We start from the raw sequence: 7,658 nt of genomic DNA on the forward strand, positions 1-7,658 counted from the left end.
TTTCTCACACGTCAAAGATATGAAATTGCTGTTGCATAATAATTCTCGCTACCTCTGCAAACTTTTCAGCAACATTTAAAGTACGAACATTTAAATGGCCAATATTAAGAGAACAAGTACGATTTGGTCCAGGATTCAATTCGACGTCGCAACAGAACCGGAAAAATAACGCTAACAAAAAAACGATACGCCAAAAAAAAATAAAAAAAACAATGGCAATTCGAAAGTATGCCGGGACGTAACGAATATGCAGCTATTAAAAAAAAACCTATAGCTGCCCTATAGATTTCTAAACTAACCCCCATCAATTTCAAAATAGACAAGAGATGCTGATTTACTCACCGGCTGCTGCTCAAAGGGGCTGAAACTTGAAAGCAGTAGATTAAAAAAACAAAAAAAAGAAACTACTTTTAAACAAAGTTAAATAAATTAACATGTAAAATTTCATAAGATCTACGACTATGAGAGGCCATCGGCAGTAGGCCGGAAAAAGTTCTACACGAAGCCTAAACGTTGCAAGTCAGCCTCTTTCCGAATTCTAACTGGAGCAGATTCGCCTTCGCTTCGCTTAACAAAAATAGGAGCAACTTCAGGATACCCCACCACAGCTAACCACTATTGTTTCCTCTATGCGGCCTCTTTTGAAAAACGAGACTTAATACAATAGAGCCTATTCTTATTCAATGAAATGCAAATAGTGGCGGGGTATTCTCAAGTTTAGCCCAAAAATATAACCATCTGCAGTTAAAACATAACCCTGATTCTTACAAACTTGTCGCACGTGCTTTAGGAATTGTTGATTTCGCCAAGTCAGGTCTTCATTTACATGAACATTTTTACCCTTTAGCTTCCTCTTGTTTTTCATGGCTTTGGATTTGGTCGCATAATTCTTAAACTTGACATTCAAGGCCCTTGGTCCCGACCCCTTGGCAGGCCCGATACGGTGCGCCCTGTCAATTTCTGCCTGATCAATTTCTACTTCTAACTGACGTCTACAAAAATCAATTACAGTCTTGACACTTGGGGGGGGGGGGGGGGGGGGCGTTGACTTTCTTGCCCCCAAAAAAAATTACGCAAGGCCCGAAAGCGTGACACTGCTGTCATTGGAAAAACAGTTTAATTGAAAGCTTGTATACTCAATTCTATCAACGGTCTCAATGTAATCTAAAACTTATTAAAAGAAAAAGTTCTTTTTTCCATGGAGTTTTCCGAAAATTTCAATCATCTCGTCCATACTGTTGATAATGACTTGATTTCCATCGAACAAAATATAATTAGCAAAACTACACCGATGAATAATGATGAATATAATATCTGCTAAATGCAATAACACTAATATAGGAAAATATTCAGGTCTGGGAGTCTTTACCAGATACCACATATCATTAATGTTATTTAGGGACAATAAAGGCTTTAAAAGCAGTCAAACCGTGACATCAACTCGTATTACGTGGTACTTTAATACTGAGATTTTCGATAAAATCGATCGCTGGAATAGAATAAACAAATTACTTAAAGGAGTTTATGAAGTATTTACCTTTCGCCTTGTTGACCTTGACGGCCGCTTGACCTTTAGTGACCTTCTACGTTTTTTACTTTTTTTTGAACCTATAAAGTCCACGGACTCCACAAAGAATGGAACGAGCTTCAACGAAGAAACCTTAAACCTGACTTTCATGTAAATTCGTCAAAGCGTTTTCCCGCTCTCCGCGAAAATTAGGCGCGAACTGCAGCAGATGTCAGCCTGAGCGAAACGATAGACTTTACATTTTACACGATATTATTCAAATTACCAAATCAAGGAAGAAACCACTTTCGGGTATCTAATCATCTAAAAAGAAACTAACTGGAAACTTCATTTATTCTTCAACACTCGAAGAGAAATTTCGTATCTCTGCGCGGCCATGTAATATCCTCTATGTTCTCGCCACTCGAACGTAAAATTCATATCTTCTCGCCACCGTGTAATATCCTCTATACATGAAAAAGATTCCAATTTAAAAAAAAATAGTATATACAGAAGGAAGACTAAAACTTGAAAGAGAGACCTATGATTCGATATTCAAATATGATTTTGTAGCTTAGCCATCCTGAAATAGAGAATGGTTTCATACCTCGAGAGGAATTTGATGGGAACGATAGAAATAGTCTTATAACACATGACTCTACTAAACATAAATACTGGCGTGTTCTGCTTTCGGATAGACTGGCCGTGTCAAGTTCTGTGTAGTGCTTCACAGCGCTCTTCATAGGGTATGTCACGTTTACGTTGATACTATAGAGCGAGTCTTGATGCTTTTCTGGACACGCTGTCAAGTGACTGGGTGGCCTCAGTTGATGAGATAACAGGCACCGTATATTCTGATTTCAAGAATTGTTCGCACACGACATTTATACAAAGTATTGGAAAAACCAATAGACAGCTTGATCACTGCTCCTAGCACGTCGTTCGCTGTATTCACAATTGTGTAAAAGAAATGATTGCTCTAAGAGAGGTCCTTTGAAATGTAGTCCCCAAGATCTTTAAAGCTATCTGCATCTTTTAGAGTTCTCCCCAAACAGAACGTGAGTGTGTTATTCGAAATGAATCGCACTTATTAGTAATAAAACAAAGCTGTGTTATTTACGCGCCCAATTGCAGAGATTAACTGCAAATCCGACCCAAACCATGTCACGTGACAATCAAAGGTTTCCAGTTTACCGTTTTCCGAAACAATCGCGATGCTAAATGTCTCTAATATTTAATTTACGAGAGATCTTCTCCCCCGTATACAGCCAACGTTACTGAATTGATTGCTGTTGATCAAATCTAGTTCCCCCCAAAACTAAAAACTAATCCCATTGAAAGCCTTCTTTTCACTATCCTGGGTGCGGGAAGAATTTTTTCCCCAATCTCCTAGACAACGCCCTTCTTATGTATAATGGTTTGCACGCTTCGAATCTTCGGGGAGTCTACTGGTGGAGAATGATTTGTTTTATATGTCACCGACTGCACAAGCTCAGGTGAACTAGATTTCAAAAATCGAGATAAGATATGATCCGGCACATGGGATTTTTTTAGTTTGAGTTTCTGAACATCCCTCCTGACCTCATTAACAAGAGAATTAACATTCTTGAGTTTAGCTTCAGCAGAGTGATATAGGACAGAAAAGCTATAAAAATGGAGAACAAATTACTAAGAGTTTATACAGCAAACAATGCTAGGCTCATCCGTCAAAACCAAATCATCAATTTTTAGTGAAACAAGATTATTGGTACCTCTGCCCTTAGACTGTTACTTAGTTCCAAAAGGGTTTAAGATTTTCATTTTTCTGTAAATCGAGAGCCAGTTTGTTGATGTACGTCCACCGTACAGAGTTACAACAAAATTATTAAATTTGCGGTACTTTTCCCAGGTGGCAGAAATGTTGCTTGGAAACTTGAATACTTTCAACAACAAAGAAACTAGTTTTGGGAACAAACTGTTCTTGTAGAAAGTGAACAAAATTACTGAAGGCACAAAAACACCATCTCTTAAATCTCAGATCGAATGAGATAGAGTGCCCCTTATAATCAGTGGACGGTCATCTTAGTACTGACAGGGATGCTGCGGATGTCGACAGACATCATGAAACAGGAGAACATTGCACCGGTAGAACAGAGGTCATGGGTTCGAATACTGTTGAAGCCACCTATAAGAGATAATTGCTTAAATTGTCCGGGTAAGTGCGAGTATCCTCTGGATTACATATTCAAGCTGACACCGTGGGGACTGGCAATTCAAACAACCTCATTGTTCCAGAACGAAACCCAATGGTGCATACAACTAGAAACTCTAAGCTGAAGTTATGCCTGGCTAATGTTCGCGAAATTAAATCAAAGTCTGCCATATTTTTGCATTATTTTACCACGACAAGAGCGGACTTGTTCTCGATTACCGAAACATGGCTAATTCCTAATGACGTTACGGCCAAACTGGAGATTATGCCACTTGGATATAAATTTGCGCACACGTGTCGTGCTGTTACTTGCAACGTGGGGACAGGATTGCTGTACAAGGAGTCCATCACCGTCAAGAAAATCGAAGATGAAGAAAAGGAGTGGGACTAAATGTATTGATACCTCTAATTTCCTTGACACAACACGTGACGGGACCGACACGTGAGGATGGCCACACCCTGGATTTTATCATCACTAGATCCTTTGGCGGGGTGGAATCGACTAGCCCCGTTATCGATACTTATGTGTCAGACCATGCGTCTGTTCTTTGCGACATCAACTGCAGAAAACCATCTGAGAAAAGGTGTCTTTACTTCGTGAGCCTTGTAAGGTCTGTTTTCCACCTGATGCATGCCACACAACATTGGCTAATGAATTTGGTAAGTTTTTCGAGCAGAAAATTGATGGCATTCATAGTCTTTGGAAGCGGTTTCTGTGTCACTAACTTCACCCTCTTCAGACAGTGAGATATGTACCACGCATGCGCAGATGCCTGGTGAACCCACGCTCCATCCTGCGGTCCCATGCTAGCTGTCTACCCTCAACTCGTCATCTACGGAGGAGATGCAGGAGTTAATTACCAGGTCACCAATTATAGTTCAAATTGTGTACATTCTGCTACCTTTCCTTACTTCGATGGTCGACCTTTCAATTATGTCTGGTCATTTTCCTGATGCATTGAATTAAGCGCTGCTCTTCCCAGCGCTAAGAAGTGTTGGCTTAGATGTGGCATTTAAAAACTTTTGGCCTATAAGCAATCTTCCCTTTGCTTCTAAGCTGTCAGAGAGAGCAGCCGATGACCATCTCACGCGACACGTTGTTGACCAAGGACTTGATTGGGAACTCCAGTCAGCGTATAAGAGGCACTACAGCACTGAGAGGGCTTTGCTGAAAGTTAAGAACGATCTGTTTATAAGCATGGACAAAGAGCACGTGACATTATCAGTGTTGCTTGAATTAAGTGCTGCCTTTGACACCGTGTGCCATAAAACCCCCATTGGTCGACTGGAAAACAAGTTCGGTGTTACGGGTGCTACACTCGAATGGATTCGCTCTTATCTCTCGGGTTGCACCCAAGGTGTATGCATTAAAGGCACTCGTTCGGAGAACTTTGTCCTTCCCCATGGAGTACCGCAGGGATCGTGTCTTGGTCCTTTGGTGTTTTCTCTTTATACTTCCAAGTTGTTTGATATCACCAGGCATCATCTGCCCAGCAGCTACGCAAGGTAGAGATCGACGCTTTTACAGTTGGTTCCAGCAGAGTGTTACCTACCACGTCAGTTAGAAACCTAGGTGCTAGGTTTGACTCACGTTAATACAGTCTGCGCAGCGTATTTCCACTTTTTCAATATTAAACGCTTTGGCAAGTACCTATCAAACAAAACCACTGAAAAATTCGTGCATATTTTCTTTTCTAGTCGTATCGACTATTGTATTAGGCTCCCTTACGGCCTGCCTACCAAGCAGCTGGATAAAATACAGCGCTTATAGAACACTTAGAACACTTAGAGGATCTAAGTGCACGAGAAGGCTTATACAAAGTCAATAGTTCAGAAATGTAATCGGGAGCTTGATTGTTAAGAGCTTTATAAGTTAGCATCAAAATCTTAAAGCAATTCTGAACTTCACAGGCAACCAGTGTAGTTGCTGTAATATAGGTGACAAGAAAGACACTAGACGATAGGGCATTCGCGGCTGCTGCTCCATCACTATGGAACTCGCTGCCTAAACACATCCGTAAGATTGAGAAATTAAATGAATTCAAGTGTCATTGAAAACGTATCTTTCAGACAAGCATATAGTTTATAAACTTTCATTTTAATTAAGATTCCTGTTAGTATTATTACTCTTATAGATTATATATACATGTAATTAGCCTTTTATCAACGATTTCTGTAGAATATTTTCGTGCATTCGAATAATAAAGACTATTAAGTCTTTTGTGTCACTACGCATGCAGGATGGTGACCATTCCATTCATCAGTCGATAAAGAAATTTGGATGTACTGCAAAAGTCCTTACACTTGCCGCAAATTAACGCAAAGATAAGTCGGAAAACACTGCAGCAACCAACGTTTAGATGGATTTCCAGGAATATAATGGAATAAAATAAAGTTAAAATTCTTAGATAGCACACTTCCGGGCGACGAAAAGTTGTAGGAAGGAACAATCTATTAAAGACATACATTTAAACTGCCGGAATGAGACAAGTTCAGTTTACAGATGATTGCAGTTATGAACGCTACTTTGGCAGTAACGAAAGGAAAGCCTGAATTTTTCAGGCTTGAAAGAGATTCGAGGCTATGACCTCTGCGATACCGGTGCAGTGCTCTATAAATTGAGCTATGAAGCCAACTGGGAGCTGGTCATTTTTTTGTCAGTACGTAACTGAACCCGTCGATGGGTTATGGTTAAAATGTGGGATGATCTCAAACTTTACCTGTTTCATTCCCGCAGTTCAAAAGTATGTCTTTAATGGTTCGGTTACGTCACTCACAAAAAATGACAAACTCCCAGCTTGCTTGATAGCTGAATTGGTAGAGCACTGCACCGGTATCGCAGAGCAGTTCATGGGTTGGAATTCCTTTCAAGCCTGTATTTTTCAGCCTTTCCTTTCGTTACTGCCAAAGTAGAGCGCATAACTGCGATTATCTCAAAACTTAACTTGAAAAGTAGTGTCTAAGAAATTTGCTGAAAGCCCTAAAGGAAGATTTAGTTGGTGAACGTGGAAAACAAATATACATTCTATTTCCCCTCACTGGTGACCACCCCCAAAACAAGAATGAAGGGGTAGGCTTACAAGTTTACAATGGGTTTAAATTGATATAAATGTTGCAGGGGCAATTTTCAGGTATGCATCATGTTACTTCAAATTGACAGTTGATGCAATTTGGTTTCTAGAAGTCTTGAACTTGTATGATAGACTCTCTTTGTGTAACACTCTGTGTATAGCTCTAGTTCACGGTTTTACCCTCTCTCTAAAGTGATTAAAGCCTGCACAAGTTTGCCGGTTAAAGCTTCTTGGTGAATACCAAGATATAATACCGAATGCTGACCTGAAACTATGAGCTAAGAACGCTGCAATCTAGGCTCAGTGGAACATTTTAGTAAATATTCCCCTCGAACATGTCAAAACATCTTTATGTAAGCTAATTCTGATAGCTAAATTCAGTAACTGTTTTTCAACTCAAATGTCGTGGAAACATACTGTCCGTCGGGGATTAATTTCCCATTGGAATTTGTACATAGACTACATAGACTGTCTATATTTACCAATGTCTTCCTGTAATACACTGTATTTGAATTAAAATAACATGGGTGACAAATTACTCCTTAATTTTGGTGCGAAATTTCAACGTTAACTTATAATTTAACATGTGAAATTACATTGTTTCCATGGCAACTTTTCATATAGTGCTAAAATGGCGTCCAGGTCTGAAACGTAAGGAGTAATTTGTCGCCCATGTTATTAATAGCTAATCAAATGGTGACGCGTGAAATTAGGGAATAATTTCACTCGCGTTTTGTCCAAATAATTTCCTTCCCCTAAAGGCTCGGGAATTATTTGAATTTGGACAAAACGCGCGTGAATTTATTCCCTAATTTCACGTGTCACCATTTGATTACATGATACCAATACAAATGTCATTCATTCTTTACTCTCCGATTTTCTCTTCGCT

This window comes from Montipora capricornis, chromosome 7, assembly GCF_036669925.1.
Source record: "Montipora capricornis isolate CH-2021 chromosome 7, ASM3666992v2, whole genome shotgun sequence".
Lineage (NCBI taxonomy): Eukaryota > Metazoa > Cnidaria > Anthozoa > Scleractinia > Acroporidae > Montipora > Montipora capricornis.